This window comes from Meleagris gallopavo, chromosome 1, assembly GCF_905368555.1.
Source record: "Meleagris gallopavo chromosome 1, MGAL_WU_HG_1.1, whole genome shotgun sequence".
Taxonomy (NCBI): domain Eukaryota; kingdom Metazoa; phylum Chordata; class Aves; order Galliformes; family Phasianidae; genus Meleagris; species Meleagris gallopavo.
The window spans coordinates 159,194,992-159,220,821 of NC_139404.1; positions in this window are offsets into that span (position 1 = coordinate 159,194,992).

Sequence of the window (25,830 nt, forward strand, 5' to 3'; positions counted from 1 at the left end):
AGATTTCTTCAGATTCTAAGTCCCCAAACATTTCCAAAGAAACTGGTATGCTACATAGAATTTAACAGCTTAATATTGTAGGTGATTCACATTAAACTTTTTTTCAGATAACATATCAGAATCATCAACACTTTGTTCAAACTACTGTCATCCTACAAACTCTTTGACCAGACTCTTAAAGTTATGCTTAATTCCTTGAAGCAACATGCAATAGAATCAGTGACAAAGTTTTATTTCAATTTAGTAAGAACTAAACAAGCCTTAAATTTAAGCATCTGATCCTAAATTTGGCTGAAAAGAATGCTGCATTTTCTGGCAATCATAAGTTCATGGTGAAGTGATACTAACGTGCCTTGGCAAATAAAGAATATGGGGAAAAGTAAAATTCTTGAAAATTGTATTTATTTATTTATTTATTTATTTTTAATACAGCTGATAACAGCTTTTCTTTTCTTTTCTTTTTTCCCATTCTTAGTACTCAAAATCATTTCTCCAATGGCTGTTGACAATTAATGAAAAAAATCTTCATGAATTTCTCTGAAAAATCATGCCAGTCTTGCCTATTAATTTTGTGGGTTTAGACATGATGTCATTTCAGTGTTTGAAGTTAAATTATTAGCTTTTATATGTGTAAAAGCCAAAGTCTGAATATGTACTTTTTAACTCACAATTAATGGAAATGGCACAGCAGAACTAAAATAGAAGTAGGGAGTGAAGTAATAGCACTTGTGGAGAAAGAACCTGAATATCTGTGATCTCCCAGTATTCTAGTTAATGGCAGAAGGAAAAAAAAAATAAAAAATTCAACAACAACAAAACTACAGCATCAACAAAATGTATAGTTTTTCAAAAGCTGAAAGAATTTATGTTGGAATGATGATACTACAGAAGTATATGCACCCTTGGGGAGGAGAAAGAGGGAATCAGTTGTTTTATCTGGTTGGACATAAAATCACACAGATAAGAAGGAGAGAAAGAAGCATGCATTTTCTCTGAGTAATTGAATGACTCACAGTATTTAATCAGCTCAATTCCACTGCCAAAGAAAGTATAAATGCTTTTGAATGATTTTTTACCCAGAAGTCATTTAGAAGTGACTCCAGTGATGAGGATTCCTCCACTGAGACTTTTCTTCTGCTTAGTTTTTAATTCTGCTCTAGTTTCTGCTACTGATACTAACTTTCTTGACTTTGTTTATTTACATGTATCTCATAAGCTATCCCTACTTGACTAGTCCTCAGAAACAGCAAGTTATGTGCAGTTGTTTAATAACTTCAGATGTTTTACAGTTTTTTTTCACATTTTCAGTCACTAACATATCATTAAACATTTTAAAAATGTTCATTTTCAACCACCTGTTAGCAATTGCTTAGGATTTCTGCAGATTAAATGTCACTGTAATTGTTTAGTTTCAGTTTCTCAAGATAGATAGGTCTTTCTGCTGTTACACAAATGGACTCCCTCAAGTTAAGTCATACATGTCCTGAACTGTTCAGTGATTCCTTCTGACACTCAGTGCACAGAATATTTGCAGCTGGAAGGCTTGCAGATAGCTTCTACCAGTAGCTTATGCCAATTGTGTGAGGCATAATTATGTTAATTACAGTTTTCCAAATTTACTTGTAATAATTATTTGTCTTTGATTTGTAGAAGAGATGCTCCGAAATGCAGTGGTTAAATTACTTTTCTGAGAATGATTTCCCAGTAACAAATAATGAGACACTTATCAAACATGGAAACTAAAATGCTTGCAACTCAAAGACACTTGACAGCCCTTATATCTTCTAATTTCTAGATCCAGAGACTAAGTAGCATCTCTGTTCAAATAAATTTAGATTTTTTGGTGTTATCTAGCTAGTGTTGAAGATCTAACAGATCTTCCACTGAGAGAATGAAAAGTCATTACTCATAGGATACAGAATGTTCAGTTATGGATTGAATGTGTATGTATTTCATTTACTGAATTCAAGGTGTCACTGCTCTTTTGAATAGATCTCCATGCACAAAACACCTCTTTATGCCAAGAGAATGCTTTCAACTTGGGTAGGCATTCAACTGCTTGATAGTGTCAACACTTGGATAGTCAGGGCCTGCTGGAATATAAGGCTTCCATCATTATTACAGTCATAAACAGTTACTAAACACTTTTGGCATCTAGTGGCAGCATCTCTTTGATTAACTTATTTCTCTTCCTTATATGCTCCCTGCTTAAAAAAAAAAAAAAAAAAGGTATCTAAGGAAGAAAAGCATAAACAAGGCTGGAGCTCAAATCTTCTTTTACTTTTTATTTTTTATTTTTATTTTTTTTTATTTTTTTTTTGGAAACTGACTTACAAAAAGTAAAAAAGGTTTCACATAAAAATAATAAATAACTGAACTGTTATCTGGCCCTTGACTAGAAGAGCTTTTCCTATCTATAGGCTGTTTTATAATTTGTAGTGCAATAAATTCATATTCAAACCTAAAATAAATCCCATTAAGAACATGTGCCACAAAAAAAGAGGAAGAGAATAGATATTCAGAACTACAAGTTACTACAAAATACTGAGTAGATTTCTACTATAAAAAGTACAGGCCACTGGGAAGCACACAGAATTTACTACATGACAGAGGGATGTTATTCTCCAAAGAAACACTTCAGGGATGTTGTAGTAGCATCTGTTTTCCTTTTGTTTATCTGAATTTGTTTAAAGAGTCCAGCACACATCATTTGCATGTTCATGCATATGTATATTTCAACCTTCACTATTCATATTCAGTTTCATTCACTGTTGTATATAACTGTACATATTACTCTTTTTTTTCATCTACACCCTATTCTATAATCCTGAAAACTCACTACAAAAGATGTCCTCATTGGGACTGCTGAGGAGATGAAATGCTTGACAGAGATGAAATGCTATGCAGAGCTTCCATATCTCCATAGGTATTTCCTATTAATATACTTATTTTCAAAGATAGCTGAAACTTTACCTTTTCTTCTTGGAACAAAACTGTTGACTAAAGCCTAGTCAAGTGCAGCGTAACTTAAAGACACACAATCTAATTGAAAGAATATTTGTTTTACAATTTAAGTGTACGTGCTTCTAGTTATCCTTTTGGTGAACATTCTAAATATATTTGGAAAAAAAAATCACAATAGAGGAATATTTCAGAACATTAATTGTAGTATTAGTTCTACTTTTTTAAGATATTTATGTGAAAATAGAAATAGATAGCAACCTGAACATGATATAGAAAGCAGACTAAACATGTGTAGAAGTGCACTTTTCCATTACTTTACTGATCTCTGAGATTGATTTGATTTGTATCAGTGTGGTATGAGCCATTTCACACCATATACAAGATGGAGGTTTCTGGAAAATATTTTATTTCTTCTTCATTAGACACTATGGGAAAAAATTAGGTGACATTGACCTCAGCTGTCTCTCTACAGATCCTTGAGATCTTTCCAGCTGATACTTAATGTGCTGAAAAGACGTTTGGGCATCTCATGCTTTGAACAGTACAAATTATGCTTAATTGTTTAAAGCAATCATTTCAAGAATTTCTCTACTTCTGAAGATTTTGAAATTCCTACATCAAGGCTGACCTTCAGAATAAATCACAGTGGAGAAAATTGGGTGAATAAGGCAAAGAACAATATAATATTTTATACAAAAATATGTATTTATATCTAAGAAATAAAGTTAAATAGTCCTGGACAACATAAGTTTAACTTTCATTTGATTTTCCAAGTTCATCTTATAGAGCAACTACCTTCTAAAGCTAAATAGCTTGGGAAAGCAAGAACTCAAACACTTGCGTGGCACTGACTGAATTTTAATTTTGTACATACAGAAAGAAAACTTTGTTTAAATATCATATCAGACTATTAGCATTACTGGGGCTTAGCATTCTATTTTATTCAGATGTGAACTATACATTTCTGATAATCTGCAATTCTTCATGTTATTAGAAATATGATATCAGATCTTAAGTGTCACTCAAGCTTGACATAATAAAATGCAGAAAATAATCAGTTTTTACCTGACTGTTTTGAACAGGTCATAAAAGGAGAGATGTTTTAAAAAAAGATTGATGAAGTGGCCCCTACAACAGCTGAGACTAACATCTGAAAAAAATATATAACCATAAACAAATATGGTTATTAGAAAATGATTTTTCCAGGGTAAGACCCACAGTAGTCAGTAGTGTGCGTATTATATGTGTATTGAGTGACAGAGGGCTTATCATCTTGCAAATAAGAAAAAAAATGACTTCATTATTATTCAGTGAAAACAATAAGTATAATAATATGTATGTATACACTTATTTATTTATTTTTTTCATCTCTCTTTTCAATATGATACTTTTGTACAATTGCACTTACACACTAACATTCTGCAAAGTTCTTTCTTTGAAACATTTAAATCCTTTTTTTCATTCACTCAAACTGGACTTGTTTCATCAGTAGTATGACAGACAAAAAAAAATATTATTCATAAACAAAATTATATAAACATTTCTACTTTTGATCATTTCTACATTTCTTTACTGACAAGCCTTTCCTTAATTTTTTCCCTGAATATACAATTTTGAGGTGTTATTTTGTTTTCCCAATTGCCAAAACGTATTTCCTTTTTTCTTTTTTTTTAGCATATGTGTTATCTTTTGTTTTATATTCCTTGACAGTAATTTAATATTTGGTGAGCTATACTGTCTAATACCTGTCAGTTTCATTTCTTGTAAATCACATCTGTGTAATTTGTGTCTTCATAATTGCTTCAAGACTGTGATCTCTTACAGATGTCCTCAACCTTTACGTGTTTTTTAAGTTTTTCCTTTTTTTTTTTTTTTTTTAATCAAGTCAAACTTTTTCTTTATTTTTGTGCTTTTTAAATAGGCATTTTTTTACAGGAAAAAATAATTATGTCAAATCACATTGTCATGGTTTTATGATTTTTGGTTATTGGTATTCCACATCATAGCATCATGTAGTGCACTGGGAGTTAAAGAGTTAGTGCTCCAGTTACGGGCACTTGTCCAGAAGAGAAGAAGAACTACATATTCCAGAGTACTTTGAGTTCAGAGAGGGAATATAAGCTTCCATAGATCATATGATCTGCCCCTTTTTGTCTCTCCTCCCTGCTGCTCATCCCAACCGCACACATCTCCTCAGCATTGGTGTAAGGCCTTCAGCTTTCAGATACTCTCTCATTATATTTGATTTATCAGCTCATCTAGTTATATTGTATTACAGTGTGTTATCTTGCATTCCAATATTATATATAGTAAATTAATTTGTTTCTCCTCAGATCATTGCCTTTGTTTTTAATTATTTGGTATCCCCCGTTTCCCCTTACTGGAGTCGTGGATTAGCAGATCCTTCCACCCTGCTAGTCACGGAACTGGGCCAAACCAGGCCATTAAAGGTTGACACACATCAAATAGAAGAACTAAGGATGAAGAATAACTAATTTCTATCTCAAAGAAATGGCACTTTTGGAAGGAAAATTTAAGAAAGAATGAGAAATAAGAGATAGAACACAAAACTACAAAGTATAGTTTTTGCTATCTTAACTTCCGAAGCTAGGCAATGCTATCACACTTCAGTAAAATTAAATAAATAAATAAATAAATAAATAAATAAATAAATGTTTTTTTTTCTTCTCAGTTTCCATTGGACATTTTTTTTTGCAAAATGTTTGCTTTATGGGTTATGTTAGATGTCCAAATAGAAGTAATAGTGTCAAAGAAATTTAGACAGATTTATCAGTGCATACGATTTTCTGGAAGATGCAGATAGTTTAAAATGATAAATCTATACGATGAGCAATGAATACTGTATATAATCTTTACTCAGCCAAATTTAGACTGTGTGCAGAGGAAGTAACTCTTTCCTTCCTTTTCCTTTTCCTTTTCCTTTTCTTTTTCCTTTTCCTTTTCCTTTTCCTTTTCCTTTTCCTTTTTCTTTCCCTTTCCCATTTCCTTTCTCTTTCTCCTGCCCCTTCCTTTTCCCTGTTCACTGATACTTCAAAATTTTGGAAGAAAGAAACTCCTCTGTGAATTATTAAAATATGCAAACATATGCTTGCAAGCCTGAATCTATTTTAAAAGTTATTTTTAAAGCATACAGAAGAAAATAAGTTATCTTGGATTTTAGTGATGCACTCTTCTTACTATCTACAGATGAGACCTTTTTTACTATTTAGCTCTAATGGATTTAATAGATTAGCTGAACTTAGCTTATGTTTTTTATACTAGATGTATGTGTACTTATAAAATGCAGAATATAACAAGTGATTTGTAAAAGAAGCCATCCAGGGAGACCTGGACAGGCTGGAGAAATAGACCCATGTGAACCTAATGAGGTCCAACAAGGCCAGATAAAGGGTGTTGCACATGGGCCAGGGCAATCCCAGGTATTTATACAGACTGGGGGAAGCACTACTTGAGAGCAGCCCTGTGGAGAAGGATGTGGGGGTCCTGTAGGATGAGAAGCTGGATGTGAGCTAACAGTATGCACTTACAGCCTGGAAGGCCAACTATATCCTGGCTGCATTAAAAGAGGAGTGGCCAGCAGGGAGAGGGAGGTGACTATTCTCCTCTACTCAGCTCTTGTGAAGCCCCATCTGGAGTATTGCATCCAGGCCTGGGGACCCCAGTAGAAGAAAGACATATAGATCTTGGAATGGGTCCAGAGGAGGACCACTAAGATGATCAAAGGGCTGAAGCACCTCTCCCATGAGGAAAGGTTGAGGGAACTGGGCTTGTTTAGCTTTAAGAAAAGGCTCCAGTGAGATCTCATTGCAACCTTCCAATACTTGAAGGGAGCATATAAACAGGAGGGGGAACGCCTGTTTACGAGGGCGGATAATGATAGGGGAACAGTTTTAATTGAAGACAGAGATTTAGGAGGAAGTTTTTCACCCAGAGGGTGGTGACACACTGAAACAGGTTGCCCAGAGAGGTTGTGGATGACACATCCCTGGATGCATTCAAGGCCAGGCTGGATGTTGCTCTGGGCAGCCTGGGCTAGTGGATGGCGACCCTGCATACGGCAGTGGGGTTGAAACTAGATGATCACTGTGGTCCTTTCCAACCCAGGCCATTCTATGATTCTATGATCTCTTCGAAGAGTATGCTAAAAATCAGATTATAGAGTCTTTCTCTGTCACAGCAGAGATTTAATTATTTTGGGCTAGCTCATATATCACATCTGGAAACTGAAGGACAAGCATAGAATGTGTATTTATGGTAAGTCTCTGCATGCCCTACGTATTAAGTTTTGCAACATAGAACACTTCAGTGTCCTATATTCAATGCAGATGATTAATCACTGTCAGTTGAGTTGTGTTGATTTTTTTTTTTTTTTTTTTTTTTTTTGCTTTGGAAGCTTTGAAAAGGTAAAAATAAACAGAGGAGATAAAAGTCAAAACTTTCATCTTGCTCCTTAAGCAAATTTAAGAATTTGCTGTTTAATATACACAATGGAAATCCAAGAAAGAGAAGTTGTGTAAGGAAGTTTTGTCAGTCACTTCTCCTCTTACTTCTTTAGGTGAATAAGAGGTAACAACAGCAGCAATAAAATTACACTCTATTTTTTTCATGGTGTATTCAGAATAACTGCTAAGTGAAAGTGAAGAGTGAGAAGAGTAAGCTGCTACCTCCTCTACCTGTTTTCTGGGCTCAGCCTGGTGCCCTGCGGCCCAAGATCTCTTCTTGGGTTGGAGAGCACAGCTACTGCTTTACCCTTTGCAAGTTTACCCAGTAGCAAAAATGAACACGTATCCAAGAGACACATAGACACAAATAGAGACAGGGCATAGAGACAACCAGAATCAAAAGCTGCCCCAGCTAATAAGGGCTGCCTTCAATGCATTTACACACAGGATTCACATAAATATAGTCACAGACACCCAAATCCCATCCTATCTCTCTGGCTGGTAGAGACAAGTCCACAAGTGAAGGCACATACAGCAATTACATACAGAATTCCTCCATATGGACTGTCACAAGTCCATGGAAACAGACGGGCTATATCCTAAGGCGCTGAGGGAGCTGGCAGGGATGATTGCTGAGCTGCTCTTTGCCACCTACCAATCCTCCTGGTTATCTGCAGAGGTCCCAGAGGTTTGGAGGCTTGCTGATGTGACTCCCATCTACAAGAAGGGCTGCAAGGAGGATCCAGGGAACTACAGGCCTGTCACCCTGACCTCGGTATCGGGGAAAGTTATGGAGCAAATCATCTTGGGTGAGATCACATGGCATGTGCGTGGTGTCTAGGGGATCAGGCCCAGCCAGCACAGGTTCATGAAAGACAGGCTGTGCTTGACCATCCTCATCTCCTTCTATGACTGGGTGACCAGCCTGATAGACAAGGGAAAAGCTGTTGATGTAGTCTACCTAGACTTTAGCAAAGCTTTTGATATGTTCTCTCACAGTATTCTCCTGGGGAAACAGGCTCCCCGTGGCCTGGAGAGGTATACCCTTCTTTGGAACTGGCTAGAGGGCAGTGCCCAATGGATACTGGTTAATGGAGTTAAGTCCAGCTAGTGAACCATTTCAAGTAGTGTCCCTCAGGGGTTGGTACTGGAGCCCAGCTTGTTTAATATCTTTATTGATGACCTAGATGAAGGGATTGAGTGCATCCTCAGTAAGTTTGTGGATGACACCAAGTTGGGAGGCGGTGTCAATCTGTCTGAGGGTAGGGAAGTCTTCAGAGGGATCTAGACAAGCTGGATCACTGGGCTGAGGTGAATGGGATGATGTTTAACAAGGCCAAGTGCAGGTCCTGCACTTTGGCCACAAAAGGGGTCTGGAACACAAGTCTTATGAGGAGCGGCTGAGGGAGCTGGGATTGTTTATTCTGAAGAAGAGAAGGCTCAGAGGAGACCTCATTGCACTCTACAACTTCCTGAAAGGAGGTTGTGATGAAGAGGGTTTTGGCCTCTTCTCTCAGGTAACAAACAGGACCCAAGGAAATGGCCACAAGTTGTATCAGAGGAGGTTTAGATTAGACACAAGGAAAAACTTTTTCTCTCAGAGAGTGGTCAGGCACTGGAATGGCCTGCCCAGGGAGGTGGTGGAGTCTCCATCTCTGGCAGTGTTCAAGAGATGTCTGGATGAGGCGATATGAGGTATGTTTAGTGACTTGTAGTAGCCATATTTGGCAGGAGGACGGTTGAACTAGATGATCTCGTAGGTCCTTTCCAACCTTGTGATTCTATGATTCAATCTCTAGGTTCAAAAATACACACACTTTCATAGTTCACTTGACAACTTGCAGTGGCTCCTCCCTCCCTCTGTCCACAACATCTGCCTGGATTCCAGGCCCTCATACCCACTTCACAGGTTATCTTCTAGTCAGCTGGTCTAGCTTGAAGTTTCCAGCAAGTACACAGCACTCAGATACACTTGTCCCTCATACACAACATCAACACATTTGCACTCCCTCTGGGAGTGCTGACCACCTGCTTCATACCGCAGCCCAGAACCAAGACCAATGCTATTCATCCATAATTGCTTTAAAAAAAAAAATCTAACTTAGCAATCAGACACATTTGTATGTAGTTATTTTTATTATCTATGCCTTTTCCCAATGACTACACTGATTAAATATAGTCTTTAGTTGTCCATTAGTCAAACTAAAATCATTAAGGATGTAATTTTTATGTTATATACTGTTTCTGATGCCTGCTTATGATGTCACACTGATTAACTTGCAGGATTTGGAGAAAATTGTTATGAAGAAACAGCATCAGAACACAAGGGATTTTCAAGAAAAAAAAGAAACATTTCAAAAGCAAATAGTCCATTTTTAGAACAGAACCTTGCACAAATTATTCAAAATTGATTCACTCTTGGGAAGACTGTTCCTTATATCACCAAGGTCAGGGCTTTATTAATTATTTGATGTATGTTTTCTAGTCACATACATAATTCCAACAGTTGTTATGGCTTATAAGGTACATTAGGAGACAAATTTTAAAGTAAATCAAGTAGAAATGATAAATACATTCAGTGCCATAATAGGTGAGGAGGCTGTACAAATACACTACCTAGGCATAAGGAATCACAGGTAATGTAGTATAACGTAGGAGCGCTATGGTTGCAGTAGAAACTCATATCTAACCAACATACTGTGCATAGAAAGCTCCCATAGGAACTGTTTAGCCATTTGTTTTCTATAGACTGTGTTAACCTTTGCCTTAGTCTGAAGGATCTTCAGTAGATTTATGACTTTGTCCTCTATAGCAAGTGACCTACAAGGTAACAGAAGAACTGTTAATAATGTCTGTTCGGCAGTGTGAATATCATTTCAATCTTCTTGCTACTATAACTCCCAGGCACATGCAGCAATGTTTGATTAAAATAATGAATAAATAAATAAATAAATAAATAAATAAATAAATAAATAAATAATAAAAGAGGCAAAAGGAGACAGAGAACGTGAAGAAAATAAGAGCAACAAAAACTCTCAGTACTTTTGTTTGCAGACTTGAAAGATAAATTTATATGGTGCTCTATTGTAATTCAGATTTCCAGAATGAGGATGTGGGAGGCCTGGATCTTAATGGACTAGAATCTTTAAAAGACCTATACTAGGGATCATTCATACTGTTCTGATTGACAACCTTAATAAGAAATAAAATTACCTGGAATTATCATTGATTTGTCTAGATATAATGTGAGAATCATACAAGGAAAACCATGAGAAAAATGTACAGAATTAGTCTTCAGTTCTGAAACTATGGGATGATAAGTAAATGGAATATGATTATGTTATTAAAATCTTAGGGATATTTAGATGCTGCAAACTAAGCACATGCATAAGATTTATGAGACTTTTGCCTCAGCATGTAGTTTTGTGACAGTGCATGATAATTTTGCTTTTCTTTATCAATTAGAAATAAAATATAATATAAAGCTAATAAACATTAATAATAATAATAATAATCTCAATAATAATAATGTAAAATTATAATAATAAACTAATCTAAAGGATGTTCCAAGCATGTCTTGAATAGCATTTTGTAAAGTCAGCAAAAAGAAAATCTGTGTACCATATTTTTGGGGCACCACTTTCCATGTTGTATACCGTGGTTATATTTTATCATCTCTTAAATATTGCAGCAGTGAAAATCAGTCTCTCTTGTTATATTATTTTAAAGTAAAAAAGAAAGAGAATTTTATGTGATAGTCTGTCAAATGTCTTTTGCATTTCCCAACTTAAAGTCCCTTAATGCAGGATATGTAGATTTTCATGTTTAAACTATCAGTTTGATAATGTAGGGTTGAAAAAGCGCACAAAGATTAAAAAGTCTTTAGGATCAATCCCTCCTGACTTTATTGAAAGAGTTACCAAAGTGACACAGTGTCTTAATAGATAGTCAGATTTATTAGGGTTGAAATCTCTATTCTATTTTATTTAATTAGCTTAGTCTGCAGAGAGAATCCAGTGGCAGAGAAACCTCCCTCTTTGTGGCACAGAACCCCAAATAACCATATTCTATAACAGTGAGGTAAAAGAAAATTATAGGAAAGTAGTTTTCTTAAACTGGCTTAGACTGGGGGAAAAACAACAACAACAACAACAACAAAAAAAAAAAAACTAAATCAAAAATCAAAACCAAGTTAAACACATGGACCAGTATGTTTCACATATCCTTTATACGTATTCCTTCTACATTTAAAATAATAAAAATTATATAAAAGTATTGTGGTTTTGTGATTTTTGTTATTGGTATTCCACACCATAACATCATGTAAAGCACTGGGGAGCTGATGCCCTGGTTCTGTGGACTGCTGGTTTCCAGATGCCTGGTTCTTGGAGACGGGTGTGGATCTAAATACCCCAGAGGACTTTGTGCTCACACGGAAAAGGTGGAGCTCCTCACAGGTCACGAGGCCCTCTCTCTTTTCGCTGCCCAGGGAGCACGTGCTCCCCTGCCATTGTCCTATGACTTTAGAATAAAGCCTTCAGTTTTGGACATCGTCATTTTATTTGATTTGTTAGCCTCAATTCCAATTATATTTAATTATATTGTCTTTTCTTGCATTCCAATATCGTATTTAGTAAATTAACTTTCCTCCTCAGATTATTGCCACTGTTCTGTTTTTAGACCCGTCTCTCATCTCCCTACTCTTCCACCTTTTCCCCTTTCCTGGGATGTGGGTCCATGGGTTCCCTGCCCCATTAGAAACGGTCCAAACCAGCCTGTAAAATGTTGACACCACTTTTTTTTTTTTTTTTTTCCTTCTTTTCCGGGTCAGTGGGCCCACTATCAAGGACACAGATAGATCGAGACAAAAAGAAAAAGAAAAAGGAAGAAAAAGGGGAAAAAAAATAAAAAAAAAAACATTACTGGTATACTATCATTAACATCTCACAGAAAGGTTCAATATACATATTACCAACAGCTGGCTTTTCTCTCACAGACCACTAAATGATGTCTGTGTCTGTGACCATTGCACAACTTCTATAAGTTCTGTGGAAGACGTAAGAAGATCATAATACTCTTTCTGTACTGTTAACAGAGGCACTGCTCTGTGCTTGAGGAAAAGGAACCTATTGCATGCAAAATAAATAAGTAAGTAAGTAAGTAAGTAAATAAATAAATAAATAAATAAATAAGCATGAATGTTAGGTTTATCTGAAATACTTTACCTAATCCTGCTCTTTTCTCTCCTTGGCACCATGGATATTTTTCCCGGCATCAACAGAGACCAGGATGGGAGGACTTTGGTAACCCAGAATGGTATGTTACACTTTAGATTTCTCCAGAAATTGCCCAATACAGGAAAAGCCAAACTTACAACTTTATGGTTTAGCTGTGGCTAAACAGGACACATAAACAGAAACTAAAGTCCCTCCCTTCAGGTGATCACCCTAAAAGTTTGCTTGCCAAGATTCTTTTTTTTCTGTTCTAGTGTAGCAGCTCTATTTAAACTGGCAATGGTGAATCTAGGAGAACTGCTGAGTCCCAGAAGTTGGAATTATGCCTAGGTAGAAGTAGCTACAGAGTTTCTGGAGAAATACCGACTGCCTTTGCCTCTAAATGCTTACTCTGTGTGGATATCCAGCTTGTTCAAAAATACTTTATGTATTCCAAATATACTATATGACATGGAGGAAACAAGCCCTTAGAGTTTCCATTCATTTCTGCAGTAATATTCAGAAACAAGTACAAATAAATATATATTTACATATATTTAAATGTAATAATTGAGAACTTACACATCGATTTTAATAATTTATGTGTATTTTTCTACGTATCCTTAGAATTATGGCTTTAAATTGAAATTTAACAAAATATTTATTGAACTTTTCCATATTTTTTTTCCTTAAAATGAATCACTCCATCAGAGAAAATCTATAGAAAATCTATGTATTTTGTCTATATAGACAAAATGTTTTTTTTCCTAGGTATGTATTCTCTAGGGTTGATGCTCTGGAATCTTGTATAGCTCTTTTATTACAAATATCAGGACATCAAAATTCTCATATTAAATTTAAATGTCTGAAATAAGTCTAGTGAGTAAGATCAACAATGAATCTCTTACTGACTTTTTTTCTTTTTTTTTTTTTTTATGGTTGTACTCACTTCTCCTTTTCTATTCAGTTAATTTCTTATTTATTTTTTATAATTGACCAAACATTGTTTTCAGAGATTGTAAACAATATGGTTGCCAAATGACATAATAAAAGTGGAATAAAAGTGCTTTAGTCCTTCCATTTTATTTTTCTCACTATCACAGAAGTGTCAATAGCTCTGTGAAAAATAGATCAGATGGTATACAGTCTCCAGCCATGGCACTGAAATTAATACTACTTTAATATTTTAATGTTTTCAGATTGAAATGCTTCTGTTCAATATTATGATTTGCATTATTATTTTCCTTTTCTTTTTCTTTCAAAAAAAAAAAAAAGTGACTATAAAATATTTGAATATCAGCTTTGAGGATAGCTAGTTAAAGACAGTTGTAATAATTAAGGCTAATATATTGGAAATGTTCATTTTTTTAGCATATGGTTAGTCTAATAGAAAAAAAATAGTAGAAAATAAATGCTAGGACAGGAACACAGTGCTACCAGAAGTCTTTACCTACTAATATTTATTTTATTATATTAAGATGAAAAACTATAGTTATAAGGTAGTCATACTATTTTCTTATTAGAAATGTCCCCATTTCAGCTGGTATAGGGTTTATGTTTTTCACAGTGTCTGGTATACTGCTATGTTTTGGCTTTGAGAGAAAAACAATGTTGACAGCACCCTGATGTTGTAACTGTTGTTGAGCAGCACTGTACAAAGCCAAGGATATTTTATTTTTTCAGCATCTCATACGATCCTGACAGTGATGGTAGCTGTGGAGGCCCAAGGAACTGGGAGGGAACAGAACCAGGATGGTTGATCTAAACTGGCCAAAGGGATATTCCATACCATACGATATAAAAAATTAATTAATTAATTAATTAATTAAACATTTTTGGAGAGCTGGCCAGGGCAGTAGTTGCTCTGCAGAGACTGGCTGTGCATCTGTCATTGGATGATGAGAAATTGCTTGTGCATCCCTTGTTTTGTGCACATATAGACTCTTAAAAAATATGTACAGTGTATTTTATACATATATTATTACTATTATTTCCTTTTCTCTTCCATTTCTGTCTTAATAAATAGTTTTTATCTCAACCCATAACTTCTACATCATTGTTTAATTTCCTTGATTCCCTCCCTCATCTCAATTGGGGGAGAGGGTAAGCAAGCAAGTATATGGTGCCTAGATATCTTTACTGTTAAATCACAGCAACGCGATAGTTAGTTTTTGAGCATGGCAAGATACCTATTGTGGAGAGCAGACTTATGAATCATTATCATTAAAATTAAACATATCTTAAAGTAAATAATTATAAATCACCAATGTAATCAACAGAGAAAGCCACTTCAAATAGATTTTTTCCAAAACATCCCATCCCACGGATCTTCACTGCTATGTTGAATCACAAACTTAGCAAAAGATTAAAATAAAATAAGGGAATAAAATAAAATAAGTAATAGCATAGTATGTCTGAGAGTACCTTGATGTTATTTCTGGTAGAATAAATCTGATCTAAGGCAAAATCTAATTATATAAAGATCATTCTGAAAATAAGGCCTTCTATTTATTTCTATAGAAGCAACAATGGATACGAAGAGCACAGTAACACTGTTTAATAGAGCAAATTCTCAGCTACAGAACACTATTTTTCAGCATATCTCTAATAGCTATGCATTTTCATCAACTGTGAACAAGAGCCTGTAATTCACACTTGTAAAAATCTGCACCAGCAGAGTTGACCCACTGTCACTGTCACCACTGCTGAAATTCACCACCTATCCACTCAGTGTGCCAACATCCATTGTTCGGTCTCCTTAAATATGCAACAGGTGTCAATGAATGACAGTGGGTGCAATTTTTTTCACATGAAGGAGTTCAATTACACATGTTAGACTTCATTTTGTCTGACTGCTCCTCTGCTGTCATCTGTTATGTGGTAACAAAATGTAACAGAGTGTAGGGGACAGAATGTTCAACCTCTACTGCGTATCATCAAATATCCACTTCTGATATTGTGGGCCAATGTAACAAAATAGGAGGCATTACTTTCAGAGTTTGTGCGTTGTGTGTCATTTTGCGTGTAGTTCTTTTTTCTCTCAAGTAAAACTCTATAATCTGGACATGCTCTCCACACTACAAATGCAGCAGTAGTTGACACATCCAGCTTCCGATCCAACTTAAAAGACTGATCTCAGTGTTTGCAGTTGTTTTCTGCCTCTAACTATCCCTCTCCAAAATCATAACATACCAAATCTGGTAACAGTAACATTATTATTAACTACATGTATGTCATTTTCTTAGGAAGAGGAAAAAAGATGTTTCAGTTTTCTTTACTCAGAGCTTACAAATAAATGAATTTCACCGAGCTACATTTCACCAAAAATAACCTAGGAAATAAAGATTATATTTTCATTTGGACTTCATATGAAACTGGAGTTGTTCTTACTATGTAATACTTTCCAAATGCTTTTTTTTTTTTTCCCCCTGATTTTTAATAGAAGACCTTGTAACTGCTCTAGATACATTTCAATTTTAATGCATTTAGTTTGGAACCAAATATGATACAAGTAAATGTAGCTATATCCTTTCCAGAGAAGAAGCTTCATGAATTCTGGATATCTGCAACACTTAGGTTGCAGTTTAGAATGATGTAAGTAGCATATCTTTTTTAATATAATGTAATTAATTCATTCTTTGGCTCTGTAAGTCAGATTCCATGTTATATGCTTAACTATTAAATGTTCTTAAAATCTATCTATACTTTATTATGTACATTTATTTATATAATGATCTATCTAAGTTGGTGGAGTTTTTGGTTGATTCTCTTTTTAAAATCTTTTAAATATATTTATTATTATATTCCTCTTTACTTTTTGAATTTTTAATTCATACTTCCTGAACACCTAATATGCTACTGATACAGCATATTGTAACTTTTCACTCTGTTTCACTGAGTTCAGCATCCTCAGCTGGTTGTGTCAGATGGGTTTTATCTGAGCTATTGCCCAAGTATTATATGCTACAGAAAATCAATACAGATGTATGAATTTGAAATAAAACAATAATGCATAGTAACAGCATTTTATTTCCTTGAGGAATAATTCAATCAAAATAACTGAAATTTAGAAGCAATAGCTTATATGTTGCATTTTTTTTTGAAATGCTATTGAAAAACTAAAACCAATAGATTTTCATCTCACACAACAGAAAATTTGAGTTATCCATCCAATCAATATGGTATTTGGTGCCTGACATCAGGTGCTCCTTTTTTCTTGTGATTGGAAGTTCTCCTGAAGATGATGTGCATGCTCTGTGAATATCAATATAATTATTTATTGTTCAGGAATCTTAGGTACTAAAAATCCTAACATACTTGCCTCGGGGGGGGGGGGGGGGGGGGGGGGGGAGATCATAACAAGATGAAATAATTCGAGTTGAACGGACAACAAAAATGACAACGTGTTATAAGGAAAACTCTAATGCCACAGAAGCATTTAAAGAATGAACATACTAAGAAAAATGTTGTCCCCTATATAGATTTCCTTAATGTTAATCTTCTATTTTTTTTTTAATTTATTTTAAACATCATATTTAACAAGGATTCATCTCTATAATGATTTTTGTTTTCTTTTTCTTGATTTAAAGTATCACAGGCAGGTGTTAGTTGAGCCAAAACTACAGTAGAATTGTAAAACTATGACCTTACTATCATAGCATTCATGCTATGACATAGAAGGATTTTTTCTAAAAAATAAAAAATAAATAAATAAAAATAATTCTCCCTCTATCATACTATGTCTTAGTTAAGAGCTGGATAACATTATAATAAGTTGAGGCTGATAAAACAATGAACAGGAGAACAAAGACTGGGTAGCCTTGATATGTATCATGGATGAGCAAGAGACAAGAGAATGTTGTTTTTGGCTATGCTTGACTGTGCTGATTTACTGGACTCACAGCTATGATGGGTCTCTGTTAATGGTATGTGCCTGCACACGTGCACGTGCATATATGCCTGTGGACACAAAGTTTTTCCTGACATAGACTTTCCAGTATTTGGTCTAGTCAGTATTTTTATCTCGAGAATTCCACGTTGTGTGGTGTTTCTTTTCATTCTGTGACATCCTCTGAATGCCACTATACTATAATTATTTTTTTATGGGAAAAAAAAAAATAGTGATAGAACAAGGGGGAAAGGTTTTAAACTGAGACAGAGGAGGTTCAAGTTAGATACTAGGAGGAATTTTTTCACACAGAATGTGGTGAAGCACTGAAACAGGTTGCCCAAGAAAGTTGTGGATGTCCCATCCCTGGAGGCACTCAAGGCCAGGATGGATGTGGCACTGGGCAGCCTGGTCTAGTGCTAAGTGACCCTGCACATAGCAGGGGGGTTGAAACTAGATGATCATTGTGGTCCTTTTCAACCCAGGCCATTCTATGATTCTATGATTCTATGATTCTATGATTCTACGATTCTATGATTTTACGATTCTATGATTCTATGATTCCGTGATTCTAAGATTCTATGATTCTGTGAAAAATGCGACATACTTTCCAGGCTATGTTGACACAAAGTTTTTTAAAAAAAAGTTTTAACTGTGAATAGGAAGGGACTACATTTTCTTCCCAATAACATCACATGAAACCAATTTTACAATCAGTTATAACTTTGTTTATAGACTGTTTGCATCCTTTCAATTCCATGTGAGTTTAGACATATGTGCTTTTTATATTTATATTTTGATAGCATTCAAGAATTCAAGAAAATTCAAGACTTCATAACATCTAGAAAAATACATTTCATTTGTAAGATGGGACTGGGGTTAGAACTGAATAGTTGTTTTGCAATGGAAAACAAAAAAAATAGTTTGTTAGTGACACAGTATCTTGCCTTGTTTGGGTATAGCCATCACAATGCACTGTTTAACATGATACAGAATTTTAGTCTGGTATTAGTATCTTCCTTTTTTTTTTTTTTTTTTTTTTTTTTTTTAAATCCTTAAAAAAGAGCCAAAACATCTTAAGCTAGTAAACCATGTCTCTTCCTTTAGGTGCTAGAGTCTCCATCAGAAGGCAAGTTACCAAACATCTGTTAAGATGGTATACACAGATCAAATGAATTTCTCATCCTATGACACTCTTCTGTTAAAAATGGAATTAAAGATGAATAACACAGTCTAGATATTAAAATTCTACATGCATATAGTACAATTGATGACTCCCACATTTATACTCTACTTTAGTTTGCTATGATTACCAACATTTTGCAGTCATTCTCATCTCTAGTTTATTATGATTTTAGTGGGAAAACAAAAACAAACAAAAAATCCTCCCTAGAAAGAAAAGGTGATGTCTTGCTTGTAAAATCGTTATGTAGAAATCAAAACAACTCCAAATTGAAGTCTATTTTATTTCTTTTATAAACTTCCTTCCAAACACTGTGTGCATACAGTTTTAATTTCCATGTACCAGACCATATTTTGGTGTCCTGAGGTTATAATATTTCTTTTACACTCTTCTTTTGCATTCTTAGCCATTATAGACTTTCACTTTAGATTTCTCTTAATTGTGAGTGACATTGATTCTACTGTCCTTAAAATTACTTGACTTGAATTCTGCTTGATCCTAGAGATTTGCTGCTTTTGAATCTCCCCAGTTAACTTAATCCTATTATCAAACAGATCCTACAGTCATCCAGGATAAAGTATTCTTACTGTAAGTGCCAAATAGAAAGCTGTTAGTGTTCTCAACTGTATATATAATTGAGAGCATTGATTAAATATGCTGATTATTACTTTATGTTCTTTTTGACATCATACTTTTTTTTTTTTTTTTTTTTAATATTGCTTAAAACTTTCCCCATTCAGTTTTTATTTTTGGTTTGGATTGGTTTGTGACAGTGGTGATGCTAGCACATATTAACAGGTCTAGAACTCTCATGCCATGTCTTTTAGTAAATATCTGCTTATATATTTTTTTTTCTTATATTTTCTGCCTTTTTTCTGCCTCTAATCTTCCTAATCTTCCTCCTTTTGGATTTCTTCTCAATTCCTAGCATTTCTTCTTCATTTCTTCTTTCTTGCATGATACAACTTCATGAGTAAGTAAACAGCACAATTCATTGCTGTATACTTTCATACAGTCAAGTTATAGGAAAAAAAACTGGGTGGAAGAGAGATCTCAATAATTATTTTGTAGGGGGTGAAAAGTCAAACTGAAATTTGGAGTTTGCTTGTTCAAAATAGGCTGTGAAGCAAATTAAAATGAACAAGTAAATATACATGGTAATAGAAGCAAAGGGAGAAAGTCATAGGAAGTCCAATAATATCAATTTTGTTGTAATCTAGAAACCACTGAAGTTCTGATAGAATAGCATGTTTTGTCATTGATGTTAAGGGACCCTGTGATTGTTCGTTAAATAAAATGCAGCTCATAAACAGATTTCTGTTGACAATGCAGGGGAGATGAATTAGTGCGGGAACAGTAAAACAAATGAACAAATTAAGATTAGTTCACCGTCAAGAAGTTGTAAATGTATTTTTAGAAATATAGAAATCAGAGGTTAGAATTATGACTATTATTCTAAGAAATAGAAAAAGCAATGTTTCCCTGAGAAGTTACTAAAATAAAATGCCCAACAAAAGGCTTAGAATAATTGACTGCTATATATATAAATGCACACATACAATAATGCATGAAAAGAAAATTTCTTATGTAGAAGAAATTACATATTAAATAAGAATATTACTTGCTTTTGGAAATATATGGCTTGAGGATCTCTTACAATTAACCACTTAGCACAAACTAACCAAAGAAAAAAACAACCAAAAACAAACAAACAAACAACAACAACAAACAAGAAACAAATCAAAATAACAATTCTGGTCCAATGCCTAGAGGTACTAAAAATAATACTCAATGGCAATTACCATCTTTTGTGTTGATTTTGTACTGCAGTTTGGGTTTTACCTCTGTATTTCTTTGCTTTTCCCTGCCAAGCCAGTACTGTTGCTAGTTTTGTCAGCTTGCAAAGTTCACCTTTGATGTACATTATTAAACAGAGTTGTTTACAATAGGAAATGGTTATGAATTAGGAAAATGCATAAATAATAAAAGGCAGATAAAATTATACTGCAGTTTCAATCCTTATGTTGGAGGGCCCTATATATAGGTTATTAACTATGAAGCACTGAACAATAAATATGATTATTATGGTAACAAAAGACTAAAAGCTTTTTGACACAGTATAGATTCTTACCCAGAAGAACGACAAATTGCTGGGATTTTTAGCTTTTAGGTATTAATAATAACACAGTTGGTAGAATATGTCATTCTGCTATCAGGAAATAATTGAATTGCACTGATTTCCAGGAAGTTGACACTGGTGATAATTTGGATTTTAAACATAGTGAAAAGTACTTTCCACACTGAGAAGCTAAATTGTGAATGGCACACAGGCAAAATGTAACATTTGGTGGGAATGCAGTCTCAAAATCTCATAAAATAGGAATTAAAATGCCAGTAAACTAGACTGGAAATGTTACCAAGTGAAGAACTTACAGACTTTTGGAATAGGTAACTTCGTAAGTAGGTACATGAAAAAAAAGCATAAATGGTTGGACAAAATCAGCATAATTAGAATTGTTAACTGCACTTTTAAGTGCTGTAGGTGATTTTACTTTGATGCTAATACAGTGGTGACAAAAAGAATAAAATATCATCAAAAAGTCTCTGATAGGCCAATTATTTGTTTAAGTAAAGATCAGAGATAACACAATTTAATCTAATCTATCATGGGAATTACAGATTGATGATTTACTCTTATGCAAAGACTGTAATTTTTAAGCCTTGAAACATGCACTTGAATATTTTACTGTAGGTAAACAAATGATGTTTTATTCTTTTAAATTACATCTCTTAACCAGGAATAATAATAATAAAAAAGATAGATGAATCTGTAAAATATAAACAGAATGCTAGATACAGTTTAGAGGAGTGAATTGTAAAAAATAAATAGTAGATTTCCTTTGTTTTTTAAATCAATTTTGATTCTACAGTAATGAGTAAAAAATTCTACTGCTATGCAGTTCTAAGAAATGATAAATGCTCCATTCTAACGTATTTCTTTTTAACTAGTCTATTCTACCAAGGGGTGTTGATTGGTTTCTATTTTATACTCTTCTCTTCCAGGACATTACGACAGGGAGAGAACAGTTAGTGACTTACTTCTTTCACAGAAATCTATGATAAGTGCATTATTCAAGAATGCAGTAATTCTTACATTCTCTGCCTGTCATCTTCATCATTTACCTTTTTCTTAGAAGACCTCATTCTATCACACAAGTGCAAATATTGTAATTAACACACCTCTTCCACCAGGAAAATATAAAAAAAAAAAAAATAATAATCATCATCATCACTTCCTCTATGCTTCCTCTGTGCATGATAAAATGCATTTTTTTTACACAGAAAATTATCTTTATCCTCAATGTGCAATTGTGATCAGTTTTAAAATTCAGTTTGATTTTTTGCCATAAAGAAATAGTGGAACTAGGAACTTATAAGAAGAAAAAAAGGGAGGGGAAGGGAAAGGGAAAGGGAAAGGGAAAGAGAAAGAGGAAGGGAAAGGGGAAGGGGAAGGAGAAGGGGAAGGGGATACGTTCATTTTAAAGAATAAAATCTCCTTGGGAAGCTGGACAGGAAGCTGGGTACTGAATGGAATGGAGCTAAGTATCAGTTTCAAAATCTTCTTCTGATATTTTTACACCAGAAAAAAAATGAAAAGTCTGAACCTCCCATAACTTCTGTTCACAAATAAGTAGGTCACTCCAAACGTAATGCCTCCTATTTATTTCAATAGAAAGTACAATAGATACATGAATACAATAACACTATTTGATAGAGCAAATTCTCAGCTATGAAACACTGTTTGTGAAAGTAATCATTACTACTAGCTATGCATTTTCAACAGTAATGACCAAGAACATGCATGTTGTGCTCAAGAAAACCTGCATCGCCATTCAGAATGTAGATTGTCTTTCCTGACACTGTCACCACTGCTGAAATTAAGTAGATAAGGGCAGTCATAATCATTCATTTTGTAGAGTACTTAGTCAATCTTTCCAGAATGGAGACACTTATTTTTAGCGTCTTTCTTTCCTTTCTTTCTTTCTTTCTTTCTTTCTTTCTTTCTTTCTTTCTTTCTTTCTTTCTTTCTTTCTTTCTTTCTTTCTTTCTTTCTTTCTTTCTTTCTTTCTTTTTTCTTTCTTTCTTTCCCTTTCTTCTTTCCTTCTTTCTTTTCTTCTTTCTTTCCTTCTTTCTTCCTTTCTTTCTTCTTTCTTTCCTCCTTTCCTTCTTTCCTTCTTTCTTTCCTCCTTTCCTTCTTTCTTTCTTTCCTTCTCTCTCTCTCTTTCTCTCTTCCTTCCTTCCTTCCTTCCTTCCTTCCTTCCTTTCTTCCTTCCTTCTTTCCTTCCTTCCTTCCTTCCTTCCTTCCTTCCTTCCTTCCTTCCTTCCTTCCTTCCTTCCTTCCTTCCTTCCTTCCTTCCTTCCTTCCTTCCTTCCTTCCTTCCTTCCTTCCCTCCTTCCTTCCTTCCTTCCTTCCTTCCTTCCTTCCTTCCTTCCTTCCATCCCTCCCTCCCTCCTTCCTTCCTTCCTTCCTTCCTTCCTTCCTTCCTTCCTTCCTTCCTTCCTTCCTTCCTTCCTTCCTTCCTTCCTTCCTTCCTTCCTTCCTTCCTTATTTCACACTAGGAATTCTGTGATAAAATTGCAACAAAGATCCAAAGAAAATCCAGAGCAAATGGAGTCATTAGATCAGTAATTACGTAACTAAGAACCTTTTAGATTGTTGGAAATTGTAATTAGACCAGGTTAGAATATTTGTTCACTTAGGAACAGAAAGCAAGTATGTTATAGCGTTGGAGCAGTCTCAGACCTCATATCCAGTTTACAATGTATGTGGGGGTGATACTCAATTACAATGAATAACGCCTTATGAAAGTTCAATTTTTTTCTCATAGATTTCAAAAATTCAGAACCATAGTATCACTGTATGTAAATGGTATTAATGAATGTTAGATATACTCTGTCTAATAAGTAACTCCTAGAACAGAGAACATAACACTAAATTTCTCCACTATCTCCTAGATATTTTTATTATTATTATTTCAGATGTGTTTTTTTACTGACCCTGGGAATCTGAAATGATTTATCAGGACAATTAATAGGCTTCTACAGAAAAGAAAACAGGCATCATCACTTGTATTAAATAAATAAATAAATGACTCAATTAGCATTTGTATGAGACTTGTTTTCTCTGAATATTTAACGAGCTATCTTAAACAGAACATCAGGCACATGTGAGTCCCATAATTAGGTTTCACAGGGAATATCTTTTCTGTCTGTCTGTGAAGCAGCAGGCTTGGAAAAGATACGGAACTTCTATGTATATATATCAACTGAATGGAAAAGTTAATTTCACTAGCTATAAATTCTGAGAAATTTTTAATACATTTTTTCATAATTTTAAAGTAATATCCCCCAATCCTATGTTTTAAGTCTTTCTCCATTTTTTTTTTTTTTTCCCCAGTTCTCCCCCACATTTTTTCCCTAATGAGCATGAAGGGAGATGTGCATTGAAATAATTCTTAAACAGGGCTTTTTTTTTTTTTTTTGCATGTTCATCAAAACACATTCAATTCGTGGTGTTCTCAATGTAACTTAATAATTACTTAGAAAGAATTATTTTATTTTATTTTATTTTTATTTTATTTTTATTTTATTTTATTTTATTTTATTTTACTGAGCTTGAAGAGTACATGTTGAAGTGAAGAAATTGTCTAAAACTTTGCATACGTTTAAAAGAATTAGTTACTATCTTCTTCATTAAAAATAATAATAATAATAATAAAAATAAAAAATCCTAAAATCTTGAAAACTATTTGATAGGTATTAAAACTATTATCAAAATAAACATGTGGTAAGGATTAAAATCTTGTGTTCCATTTTAAATTAATGTAATTTAAAACAGTTTCTTTCTTAAACCGTGAATATCACAATCTTTATAGAAGTATCAATTGAATTTCAAATCTAATTCAGTCAGTGCACTGATTTCAGATCTAAAAGCCATAAAATTGGATTATTTATTTATTTATTTATTTATTCACGTTACTTGAAATCTCCGTCTCAGTAGATTTACACTTCCCTACTGCCTTAGGAATAGGTGAGGCACTGGAAAAGGTTGCACAGAGAAGCTGTGAATGCCCAATCTCTGGAGGTTTTCAAGGACAGCCTGATTTAGTGGGCAACAACGCTCTCCATGGCTGTGTGTTGGAACTACAGGATATTTCAGATCTGTTCCAACCCAAACCATTCTATGAATCTATAATGATTTATGATTATCTTACAAGTTTTTCTCTGAGTATTAATTACCTAACGTCTATGAAACATTTTAAGAGTTTAGAACATACTATGTTTTCATTTCCTGTTAAAGCCATAATTTTATCTTAGGGCATGATACCAAGCTGTATAACTTACAGTTCCACATGAAAACAAGAATTAAACAATTACCACTATACAGGACAATTAGTGATTCAAGTAACCAGTTCCTCCCTCCAAATGACATTAAAATATTAAAGCCCACATTACAAGAAAGTACATTGTAGTGATTACAGTCGTTGCAAAAAGAGAAAAAAAAATCCTTTATCAGACCCAAAACTTTCATTTTACTTTTCAACAAACAGATGTTGCAACTGCCAAATGTCATTCTCGCTTTTGATGTTGAGATCAGTACTGTTATTTAATGACTTGGGTTCTAACTGTAAGAATCAACTAATCTGTAATTAAGCATATGACTTCTCTGTTGCCCTGTGGCACTATATTGCTATCCTTTTTGTAGTGCTCAATACAAGTCGCATCCCAGGGTCCTAAAGCAGCTGGCTGAGCTGAGTTACTGGTTGCTGAACTGCTCTCCACATATTTGAAAAGTCATGGCTGCCAGGAGAAGTCCCCAGGGACTGGAAAAAAAAAGGGAACATCACTCCCATTTACAAGAAAGGGAGGAAGGAGGACCCAGTGAACTACAGGCTGGTGAGCCTCAACTCTGTGCCTGGGAAGACTGTGGAACAGATCCTCCTTGAAGACGTGTTAAAGCATATGTGAAATGAGCAGGTGATCGGAGACAGCCATCATGGCTTTACCAAGGGAAGGTTGTGCCTGACCAATCTGGTGAACTTCTATAATGGAGTGATG